Source organism: Protopterus annectens, chromosome 11.part0 (genome assembly GCF_019279795.1).
Source record: "Protopterus annectens isolate FY-2018-M chromosome 11.part0, PAN1.0, whole genome shotgun sequence".
In the NCBI taxonomy this organism is placed as follows: Eukaryota; Metazoa; Chordata; order Ceratodontiformes; family Protopteridae; genus Protopterus; species Protopterus annectens.
This window is the reverse complement of record NC_056745.1, coordinates 554,966,891-554,980,047: the sequence shown is the minus strand read 5'-3', so window position 1 is coordinate 554,980,047 and position 13,157 is coordinate 554,966,891. Positions and strand designations below refer to the sequence as shown.

Below are 13,157 nucleotides of genomic sequence, written 5' to 3'. Positions count from 1 at the left end.
TGAAATTTAATCTGATCACCTGAGGTGGGAATAGAACACACAGTCTTCTGATCTTCCAGCATCAAAGGCAATTGGGATACCTTTTGAGCACTTACACTGATACTAACATCATGGAATGTTTCAACAATAACCTGCTAGTCAACAGGAGCCTAAGCACATATGACTGGTTGACTGATGTAGACCTGCACCGCCACCAAATCATTACAGAAATCATTCATCCCAAGTTCATTTCTGATAAGCATACCCTTCTAGACTTAGTAGCAGCTAATAGTCCACACCATGTTACTGACATTACCATTCTTACCCCTCATTAAGTGACCACTGCCCAATTCTTTTTAAAATTCAAAATCGATAAACCATCGCTACACCAACATAATATGTTTTGGGCCTAAAACCAGAATGCACATTGCCAAACTGGATATATTAATCATTCACTCAATTAGACTGGTCACCAAATTTGCAACACAAAAGACCAAGACATATCACCCCTGACACTTACAGCCCTACTGCAAATAATTGCTTCCCTTAAGTCTTTATTAAAACTAAGTGATGAAACCTGGATACGATGAAAACAGCCCAACACATCAACGCCAAGAAAACATTTGTTGAACCTTTATAAACTATTTGCTAATAGTTCTACTACACAGAGAAAGACAAATACATGTTTTCCCCATTTCCCCATTTAATGTCTGATGACAATAAGCACATAAGTATCAATTTGCGAAGTCTCTCCACTTAAACTACTCACCAGGTTAACAGACCTTTGATAAAATTGCTTAATATTGAATGTATTGTTTGCAGTGATTTTAGTATCAAATTAGCGAGTATATTTTTCTGTAATTAGTTCACTATAATTAGTTTATTGGTTCTTGCTGGTGGCAGAGGAAGGTTTCCAGTCTAGTTATTTTGTATTACAATTTAAATACTCACTTGCAAGTCCACAATGACATTATTTGAAAACTAAACTCCAAGCAATTATAGTTACCCCTGCCCCCAGAGTCATCCTTTTCAGTATTATGGGTTAACAATCCCAACAACTTATCGAGACAGCTGAATTTAGATGGCTATCTTGAGACAGTGTAAGAAATGTCTCATGCTCTCTGACTATCATCTATTACTCAAAAAGCATAACACAATGTGTGAGAGATGTACATATATAATATCCTTGGAGGAAAAATCTCACACACAATAAACTTGGACACCAAAATCTTCAGCAGTACACCACACGTCACACCTGTCAAAGACAATTACAATTCATGTAATCCATTAAATGCTGAGGATCTAAAGATTAACTTGCCAAAACCTCAAAACAAATTAAGCCTACTTCCTCACATAGCACAAGGAGTCCCAAAGTCACAGATGCTGAGTCTGTAAGGTAGGCATCGACCCAACCAAACATTCTTGTTATAGGTGACTCAATTGTAAGACATACAGAAGTACGTCTTAACTGACTGAGCAAGGAAAGATTGATAGTTGCTTGTCTGGTGCCAGGATCCTTCCCTAGGACTTGACCCATTTGTTTGGGATTTGGGAACTTATGTGGACAAAAACATAACTGTTGAGCAACACGAGTCTGATGTTGTAAGGAAAGTCCTTCTAAATTGCACAGGTTATAAACAAAGGGATGTGTAGATCTAGGGATGTCATTGTCCCCCTTTACTCAGCTCTCATTAATGCAGTCATTGAATATTACGCCCCCTTTAGCATGTATCTGTCCAGACACATGCAACAACTGGAGCACCTTACTGAAAGGATACAAGGCCTACAGAACATGTCCTACATGAATTAATTCCAAACCCTGTCACTATACTCAGCATACCTCTCAATTGTCCAAATGTTTACAGAATGTCCAGATTTTTGCCTCATATTTTTGGTCTGTTACTAATAAAATTTGTGGTTTTCTGGCAAATCATTGAGGATTGAAGTCACTAAATAATAAACATGACAAACTTTTAAGTTTCAGCCTTTGCATCCTTTAGAAAATATATAATAATGCAAAACCTGTTATTCTAACAACTTTCTAAATTTATAGGAGCAGTATTTAAAATCTGTACCTATTTTTGAGCATCTGTACCCCCACTATTTTTGGTTTTGTCCAGATTTCTTGTGCTGAGAGCTTGAGAGGTATGATACTCAGTGTCCTACAGACTAAGAGGTGACCTGTGTCTAGCATACAAGGCATCCTCTGACCCTTTACTGATAAATTTACTGCACATCAGCAAGTCAAATGGCATAAGAGATACTTGGTCTATGGATTTTAGCCTCTTCTGCAACATCAACAGAATGGTTTGGAGGGTGAGGTATATTTGTCAAGGGATACTGCTGGACTGAAACAGACTCCCATCCACATTAAAAAAAGTTTATTCCTGTCCATTTTCAACCACAACTTAACTCTATAGATGGGAAACAGAAAAATGTATCCTAGGACTGCCAACTGTACTACTAATGGACAGAGACAGCTCCTTAATGCTTTACCCCATGCACGGGTCCCCTTAAATTATCTATAGTATGATCCCAGTTATTCATATTAGGGATAATATTTAATTATCAACCATGGGATGGGTAAGGCCAATCTACAACCAATTAAAATAGGTTATTTTGAGCAGAAAGAAAATGTCTAGGCTTAAAATGGCCAGCAAAGGCAGCTAGCCTACTACTTACTTATGAATCTATGATCACCCAAAAAGTATTAAGCCACACCTATGGACCTATGACCCTATGACCCTATGAACCTAAGGGACACAAAGCTGTTTTATTCTAGGGTAATCAACCCCTTCCCCTTTTCCTGCTCTCTCTCCTCCTCTTCTCTATCTCAACCTCATCAACTTTTCTCATCAAAGCAACTGAAATGAAGGAAAATAAAAACATAACTTCCAGCCTACCAAAATATGGTCTCCCTGGCTGAGATCACCTCCACCCATGGTTTATAATAGCCTTTGCGAAATACCCCCCCCCCCATTAAAGCCATATTCAACCTCTGCAGAAATATATTTTCAAATACTTGAAAAAAGATAAACATAAGTAATACATTCCAAAACTAATAACCTACTCTGCTTTTCAAACTTTCGAGTCCATTTCTGTAATTCTTGCTGTAGTAGAAGTCTTTCAGAAGCTGCCCTATAGTCACCTCTCAGCTTATATCGCTGAGCAACATTGCCTTTTCCCTTACCAGCAGTGTAGTAAGATCATATGGGTTCAGTGAATAAATATTCAAACACAGGAATGTGCTCTTCAGCCAGTTTGTACTGATTTTCCACTAATTTGCTAGAAAACCACAATTTTATGATAAACGGACCCAAAATACGAAGCACAAATCTGGACATTCTGCGAAAATCATTTACAGTTCAGAGGTAGCCCATGCCATACTTCCTCTTAGAGCAAGAAATCTGAACAGAACCTACTGGTAAGTGGTTGCCAACTGCTCCAGACAGTACAAGTTTTCTTTTTACAATGATCGTTCACTGTGGATATAGTAGAATTGAACCACAATGAATGATCGCTCTAAAAACTAAGCTATTAATGAACGGAGTAGTATCAAAGCAGGGAAGGAACTTCTTAGAACCAACAATCCGGGCAATGCCTGAAATAAAGGGGGAAACAACCACAATGAGCGATCACTCCAAAAAATGAAGTATTAATTCATGGCGTAGTTAATAAACAAGGTAGGAGCAATACCGTACCTCTCAGCCTCTTAAAGTAAGAAATCAGAAAAAATGCCTACAATAAAGCAGGGAACAACTGCTCTGGAGAGTAAATGTTTTTTTTTACAACGATCGTTCATTGTGGCTACTGTAGAAATAAACCACAATGAACGATCGCACTAAAACTAAATTATCATTGTAGTGATTACTTGCAAAGCAGGGAAGGAACCTTGCCATACCTCTTAGAGCAAGAAATTTGAACAATGCCTGAAATAAAGGGGGAACCAACCATAATGAGCGATCGTTCCAAAAAATGAAGTATTAATTCATGGAGTAGTGAGTAAACAAGTTAGGAACAGTACCATACCTCTCAGCCTCTTAAAGCAAGAAATGCCTAAAATAAAGCTTACAATGATCCTTCATTGTGGCTACTGTAGAAATAAACCACAATGAATGATCACACTAAAAACTAAATTATCACTGTAGTGATTATTTACAAAGCAGTGAAAGAACCCTGCCGTACCTCTCAGCATCTTAAAGCAAGAAATCAGGACTTTTTAAATACTGATCCTGCAAACTTAGAAAGTTGATAGAATAAAAGGTTTTGCATTAGATTACTACTAATACAAAAAACGGACCGAAAATATGAGACAAAAAAATTGAACAGTCTAAGACAGGACCATAAAACCAAGCTGTAGTTGAGACTGGGAGACAAAATAGGATTGGGATTGAAACTATACAGGATATTGAAAAGAAAAAGGACACTGTGGGTGAGAAAAGTGAGTGACGTGAAAAGTAGGTGTGACATTGGTCAGCTTTACTGTGGACCCCGAATTTTAAACGCTGGGATTGTCCCTTTAACACAAACCCTGTAACTCTAGCAACTTCCTAAGTTTATAAGAGTAATATTTAAAATCTGTCCCTATTTTTGGGCCTTTGTCCCCCCATTTTGTCAGGCTTTGTCCAGATTTCTTGCACTAAGACATTGAGAGATATAAAAAATTCACGACAACTGCTTCAAGTGACCAGCAACCACACCAAGCCTAGGAAAGTATGTCTTTAATACACACTGACTAAGCGCTTTCACCAAATAATTGGCTTCTTCAGAGTCAGTGTCCACAAAACAACATAACCATTTTATACAAAAAACTAAATGACATCACAAACCCATTCAATTAATTAATGCACACACCCATTCAATCAAACAACAATTATTACACCAATTTTATACAACTAACCCATTTCAACAATGTATATCCATTTTAAAAAATCACTTTAAAGATATTTTTACAATTTTTTTTATGTGATTTTTAATATGTGATTTTTGCAAGTGAATTTATATGTGATTTTTGCACAAGAACTTCTATGTTAATTTTTAAAAGTGATCTTTAAAGTGATTTTTTAAAATGGATATACATTGTTAAAATGGGTTGAAATGGGTTAGTTGTATAAAATTGGTGTAATAATTGTTGTTTGATTGAATGGGTGTGTGCATTAATTAATTGAATGGGTTTGTGATGTCATTTAGTTTTTTGTATAAAATGGTTATGTTGTTTTGTGGACACTGACTCTGAAGAAGCCAATTATTTGGTGAAAGCGCTTAGTCAGTGTGTATTAAAGACATACTTTCCTAGGCTTGGTGTGGTTGCTGGTCACTGGAAGCAGTTGTCGTGAATTTTTTATTCTCATTACTTTACCCTGACTTGGGAGTTGGTTTGTTTTGGTACATTGAGAGATATGTTTGGGAATGCAAGTTGACTGTAGCCTAAACGTTGACCACCATGTGTCTACTGTGGTAAGGAAGACATTCTATATAGCACATGTCATTAGGAAAGGCATTGCCTCAAGAGTGAAAGAGGTCATAACACCCCTGTACTCAACCCTAATCAGGCCAGTAATTGAGTACAAGGTCCCTTTGGTATGAACCTTAACATGCACCTGCAGCAACTTGAGAGACCTCAGAGATTTCTAACCAAGAAAATTCAGGGTCTCCAGCACATGTCATAGATTGACAGACTGAAGTCACCATCACTATACTCAGTAGCATACAGTCTATTTAGAGGAGACTTTTGCCTGGCCTACAAAGCAATCTCAGATTCAAACTTAATGGAAATGCTGCACATCTGCAAGTCAAACGGGACAAGGGTCACGCACTCCAGGGAACTTAACCTGGCCTGCGACTTAAACAGGACCTGCTGGAGAGACAGATATATCTCTCAGAGGTTGCCACTCCTCTAGAATAGGCTACCAATTCACATCAAACAAATCCCCTCTATGACCCTGTTTAAGTGTAGCCTGGATGACTGGATGGGAAACTGTAAATTCCTGCCACGGATTTCACCTATGACTCTCCTAGATATGGGCAATTGTTGCTAGCTAAGATATCAAGTTTAGTCAACATCCTTTATTTTGGGCTTCTTTAGTACTATATTGGATACACCCAGCTAGGCGTATAAAGACCTTTGGGTCAATATCCCAGTAACCACCTATGAATCTATGAACTAGCAGTGTAGGGCACACTCTCATTGCCCATAGCTGAAGGTACTGAGGAGTTCTAGGATGAACCTCTAGCATTTGATGTGCTTGTTGCAGGTTGTCCTGTTCATGTCAGCCCAACTATGATAGACAGCACTAGCACTGACAACATCAGAGGGCCTCACTGCCTCCAAGGTGTGCACATATGGCACTGGAGAGAGAAGGGTAGGTGGCTATCACTACCTTGACTTCAGATAATTCCCTGTGTGCTACCCTTGGCATCAGTCAGTCAGTGTATAAGCAGAGCTGTGGTCCAGGCATAGATTGCAACAAATCAAACAATGTCAGAGCTTATTAGTGTGCTAAGTGAAGATCTGCAACTATTGCAGAAACTGCAGGGATTCTGCAATGTATGTTTGTGCCACTGTGTGTAGGGAACTGAAACATACACATCTGGTAAGGACTGTGGTACCCACTTGGCATCTATTAGTGTATCCATGTCCTAGGGGAAGGTTGTGCACTACTGTATTGCACACCAGGCTTAGAGTGATGGCACTCACACATTGTGGCTTCACTATCCATGGCTGTCTCCATCATGTTATGTAGCATGACACATATTCATGTTGTAAGTCTGCACAGCATAATGTAGTGTGCCATCAGAAGTATCCAGGCAACAGAATTAGGCTTTCTATAGTACCAATGTACTTTTGATGATGTTAGGTGTCTGTGAAAGTGTAGTATTGTACATGCCATTCTTTCATGGTCAGGGAGGTGTGAAGGGCAGGGTCATCATCCAAGGCTCTAAGACATATCCAGCATCATTTGCAACACATGACAACAAGTGCTAGTATAACTTGTCTGCCACCTGTACTCATAAGACTGGACCTTCCTGTCCTCTGTGGATGGCAATGTGTGCACCTGCTAACTAAATGATCCTGTAAAAAGTAATCTTTTATGAAACACTAGTATAGATTGCATACTTACCAAATGTGGGAATCATGGAAAATGCCCAGATGGTGCATAAAACCACAGTATATAATAGCCTGTGCATTTCACATTACATGAGAGTTAAGACTGGAAGTCCCTCAGGTTGATATATAAAATACCATGTGCAGATGGATGATTGACAGCAATGTTGGTGTAGTCAATGGATCCCTGAACATCAAGGAAATGGGTTATGTCATACAATGCCCACATAGTGGTGGTTCTCTGCTCTGTTATACATGGAAACCAGATGTACTCTTCCACATGTTGCAGCAGAACATAAAGGAACAGGTGTAGGATTCATAAGACTTAGGCCTGTGAAACTCCTAACATATCCTTTGTCAGCCACTGAGCAGTCTCAGTAGCAAAGATGGTTAAATGCTACAAAAAAATCTTCTCATCCACTGAGAAATGCAGTCAATGTATTACCCCACATGAGCACTGCACATGTCTTCTAGCTCCCATATGATGTTTCTAGCCATGCAGTAGCAGTCAGCTATGTCCTGGTCTTGGAGGCGATTGTTTATTAGCCACAAATAAAATCTTCTGCAAAGTGAAGGGTGGTGATGCACAATGTCATGGGCAGTGGCTCTCAAGGCTGCCACTAGCATATGCAGAGCAGAAAAATAAATGTGACTCCTAGCATGAATAATATGTACAGCTGTTCACTGAAAAACAATATTGCTCAGATAAGATGATTGATGCAGTGTATCATGCATACTTTATACATTTTTGACCCCCCCCCACACAATATTTCATTTCATCATCTGCTTATGCATTGGTTCTCATAAATATAGTCATATTCATTTGCATGTCATTGTGTAGTCATTTGCATGTGATTAATACTGCATTATTTACCTGTTATGTGTGCTTGAATCATTTCCTCCCTGCTCACCATGCTATTTCACATAATGCAGTGTGCTATTTCTTTCTAAATTATCCACACTGTTTCTACCCACCATTTTCTTACATAAATTACTAATGAACATATTACCTAAATAATAAGATGTTAAAATGTGTCACTAAGTTCAGAGATATTCATAGTAGTACACAACCACTTCAAGTATAACTTAGTAACATAATTAAGTAATACATTGTTAGGGATACTAATCCTTATTTCTTTGGTCAGCTCATTGTTCCAGAAGTGTGTCAGAAATCATCTTGAACCAGTTTGCATATGAAACTGATTTATGAAATTGGTCTGCTATACACTTCTAGTTTTGCAGCAGCATTACAAACATTAATGTTAAGCATACATTGTGTATGGATGTTTGGAATGTGGTTGTATTGATATTAATCTCAAATATATACCAACAATAACAGTTCCAAATGGAAAGGAAATCAGATTAATAACTAAATAAATTAACTTTAAAATAAATGTTCCTACTTTTACTAATATGTTCTGTTTTGAAGTTTGTTCAGTTTTCATGTTAATTTTGAATTATAAAGTACAAAACTGCACAAATTTCATAAGAGAATGCATACAAGGAAAATTAAAAACATTTACATTACGAATATCCTATGCAGGAGGGCCAGTCTGCAGGAGATTGGAGACTGCAAAGTGGTGACAGGGGAAAGCATAGTTAGGCAGCATAGGATGGTGGTCTGCAGGATGACATTGGTGATCAAGAAGAAGAGGAGAGTGAGCGCAGTGCCAAGGATCAAATGGTGGAAGCTGAAAAAGGATAACTGTAAGGTGGAGTTCAGGGAAGAATTAAGACAGGCACTGGGTGGCAGTGAAAAGCTACAAGATAGTCGGGCAGCCACAGCAGAAGTGGTAAGGGAGACAGCTAGAAACATTCTTACTGTGACATCTTGACAGAGGAAGGAAGACAAGGAGACCTGGTGGTGGAATGAGGAAGTACAGGAGAGTATACAGAGAAAGAGGTTGGCAAAGAAGTGGGATTGTCAGAGAGATGAAGAAAGTAGACAGGAGTACAAGGAGATGAAGCATATGAAGAGAGTGGTGGCGAACAGTACGGATAAGGCATATGGCGAGTTGCATGAAAGGTTGGACACTAAAGGGAGAAAAGAACCTGTGCTGATTGACTAGACAGAGGGACCAAGCTGGGAAAGATGTGCAGCAGGTAAAGGTGATAAAGGATAATGAGAGAAACATACTCACAAGTGAGGAGAGTGTTGAGCAGATGGAAAGAGTACTTTGATAGGCTAATGAATGAAAAGAATGAGACAGAGAGAAGGTTGAACGATGTGGGGATAGTGAATCTGGAAGTGCAATGGATTAGCTAGGAGGAAGTAAGGATAGCTATGAAGGGGATGAAGAATGGAAAGGTTGTTGGTCCAGATGACATACCTGTGGAAGCATGGAGGTGTTTATGAGAGATGACAGTGGAATTTTTAACCAGATTGTTTAATGAAACCTTTGAAAGTGAGAGGATGCCTGAGGAGTGGAAAAGTGAATTGGCAGCAATCTTTAAGAATAAGGGTGATGCGCAAAGTTGTAGTATCTACAGAGAGATAAAATTGATCAGGCACAGCATGAAGTTATTCAAAACAGTAGTGGAAGCTAGGCTAAGAAGGGAGCTGATGATTAGTGAGCAGCAATACAGTTTTATCCCAGGAAAGAGCATTACAGTTGTGATGTTTGCTCTGGGGGTGTTGATAGAGAAGATCAGAAGGAGTTGCATTGTCTTTATGGACTCAGAGAAAGCATATGACAGGGTACCTAGAGAGAAGTTGTGGTATTGTATGAGGAAGTCGGGAGAGGCAGAGAAGTAGGTTAGAGTGGTACAAGATATGTATGAAGGCAGTGTGACAGTGGTGAGGTCTGAGGTAGGAGTGATGGATGCGTTCAAGGTGGAGGTAGGATTACATCAATAATCAGCTCTGAGCCCTTTCTTATTTGCAATTGTGATGGACAGGTTGACAGATGACATCAGACAGGAGTCCCCATGGACTATGATGTTTGCAGATGACATTTTGATCTGTAGTGAGAGTAGGGAACCGGTTGAGGAGACCCTGGAGAGGTGGAGATATGCTCTAGAGAGGAGAGGAATGAAGGTCAGCAGGACTAAGACAGAATGAGAGGGAGGACAGAGGAATGGTGAGGATGCAGGGAGTAGAGTTGGTGAAGGTGAATGAGTTTAAATACTTGGGATCAACAGTTCAGTGTAATGGTGAGTGTGGAAGAGAGGTGAAGAAGAGAGTGCAGGCAGGGTGGAATGGGTGGAGAAGAGTGTCAGGAGTAATTTGTGACAGACGGGTACCAGTAAGAATAAAGGGGAAGGTCTACAAGATGGTAGTGAGACCAGCTATGTTATATGGGGTGGAGATAGTAGCACTGATGAAAAGACAAGAGTCAGAGCTAAAGGTGGCAGTTAAAGATGTTTAGATTTGCATTGGTGTGATGAGGATGGACATGATTAGGAATCAGTATATTAGAGGGTCAGCTCTGGTTGCACAGTTTGGAGACAAAGCCAGAGAGGTGACATTGCATTGGTTTGGACATGTGCTGAGGAAGGATGCTGTGTATATTGGGAGAAGATGCTGCCAGATAAGAAGAAAAGAGGAAGGCCTAAGATAAGGTTTATGGATGTGATGAGAGAGGACATGCAGGTGGTTGGTCTGACAGACGAAGATGTAGAAGACAGGAAGAAATGAAAACAGGTGATCCGCTATGGTGACCCCTAATGGGAGCAGCCAAAATAAAAAGAAGACATTATGAAATTTGATTTATTCTGATGTAAGATTACAGTGAGCAGGAATTAGAAAGCAGCTATTCTGAAAAGACTGAATGGAAAAGTCTGGTTACTGCAAAGATGCCTTTTAGAAATCACTGGTAAATTGAGGTTAATTTGCCATTTACAATCATATCACAAACATTAAAAGGCAATCAATAGCCTGGCTCATGATAAAACAGTGTTAAAGTTATCACATATGGGCTACATAAAATAAATTGCTGCAGCACTGGATCAGTTAAGATTTAGTCTTTGGTAATCCAAAAGCACTGACAACAACCAAGAATGGTAAAAACTTCAAATTAATTTCTATTTCTGTACAGAAATTCTTGATAATTTTAGCCAGATAAGGAATTTAGGAGTCTTCACATTTTACACAACCTAATATTTTTAATATTTTAACAAATTTACTGACCAAATAATGCACTTTAAAGTTTGATATTTTTAAACCTGTTTGATGTTTATTTATAACTTCCAAATAAATGAAGACATGTCTATTGATTCATTTGAAAGTCTTAATATTTTTATTTATCTGTTGACTAATCAACTGATTTGTTATCCAGATAGCCAGATTATTCCTTGGACTCTTTTTAGCCACCACCTCAACAACAAGGCAAAAATACAGATAAATGCAAAACACCATATTGGTACATGCATATTTTATTTATTTATTTATTTGACATTTGGTTACCAGGAAAGTCCAACTATGTAAAATACCCATCTTCAGAGGAGGCCCGGGGAGAAAAGCTCCAATACAAAGAAAAGGAAAATAATATATAGCTTTTACATAATTAACAACAGAAACAAAAACAGAGAAGAAAAGTCAACTTACAGAAGAACCCCCCAAAAAAGCATATGCATGCATCTTTACATGGGAATATAAACAAGCATGAATAAATGGTATACATGCATTTAAGTGAATGGCTGATGTCCGAACAGAACATGTCAAAAGCAGAATCCAAAGATCGCAAAATGTCGAAGCTGCAGATGCCAAACCCGGAATTACCGAATGCCGGCCAGGCTACTATTCCCCCCCTCTCGACCCATGGTAGCGCTTGTCGTGGCAGGTGTGCGAATGGAAATTTCAAATTCAACTTTGCACATGACATTACGAGCGTTTGCACTTACGGGATTCGACATTACAGTTTTGAATTACGATGGATAGACATTCGGTCACACGACCAAATGCATGTATTCCATCTAAACATGTCTAAGATACTTAAATTTTTACAGATAAAAACCTGGCAACCCCTATATCACTAGGTGGGTTGCAAACAGGCTCCCAGATAGAACCCACAGTTTGAAAGTAGCTGACTCCAAGTCAGACTGCAGACCGGTCTTGAGTGGAGTCCCACAGGGTTCGGTCTTGGGTCCTCTCCTGTTTGGTATCTACTTCTCTGAAGTCCAGGCCAACATGAATAGACTCTGGCTGACAAAGTTCACAGATGATTGCAAGTTGGTATCTATTATTAACTCCCCAAGTGATGTTGACATCCTACAGAAAGGCTTCACTGAGACCAACGACTGATGTCAGAACCATGGCCTTAAGCTCACTGCCAAAAAATGTGTCATCACCCCCTTGGGAAAAACCCATTTCCCTTGAATTACCACATCAATGGTAGTCCACTGAACACAGAAGGCATTATAAGAGATATGGGAACACAGGTTGACAGCAACCTCTCTTTTGACCACCACATTGCCACTGTGGTCAGAAAGTCCTTCTGTGTGGCTCATCTCATTACTAAGGGTTTTGCATCCAGGAAGAAAGAGGTCATTGTCTCCCTCTACTCCTCCCTCATTAGGCCAATCATTTGGTACAATGCCCCATTTGGCATGTACCTCACTAGACACCTGCAACAACTGGAGAGGCCACAAAAGTACCTCACAAAGTGGATCCTAGGCCTTAAACACTTATCCAATATGGACAGACTCAAAAAACTCCAACTATTCTCTGTCTCATATTGCCTACTCTGCTTGACTTACAGAGCCATGTCTGACCCAGCTCTGTTAGAAATGCTACATCTAAAGAAATCCCAATCCCTCCACACCACACACTCCAGAGACCTCAACCTCATTATCACAATCAACAGAACATGCTGGAGGGACAGGTTCATAACCCAGAGACTGCCCATGCTGTGGAATAGACTTCCCATACATGTCAAGCAGAGCACCTCACTGGCCGTCTTCAAGAGAAATCTTGATGAATGGATGGGAAATAGAAAATTCACCCCGGGGATCACTCCAGTGGCTCTACTCAACAGAGGCACTTGGAGCTAAGGTCAGGTGGCATGATACCAGGGTAATCCTATGGGCTAGGCTTGTAAAGGCTCCAGGGCCATTAGCCTAGTACACACCTATG

General features: G+C 39.5%; 1 protein-coding gene across 1 annotated transcript in view; it reads right to left on the bottom strand.

Annotated features, from left to right (window-relative positions):
- The window catches only part of PTPRQ (protein tyrosine phosphatase receptor type Q), a 4,272,575-nt gene that overhangs the window by 4,241,224 nt on the left and 18,194 nt on the right, over positions 1 to 13,157 (bottom strand). The window lies entirely within an intron of this gene.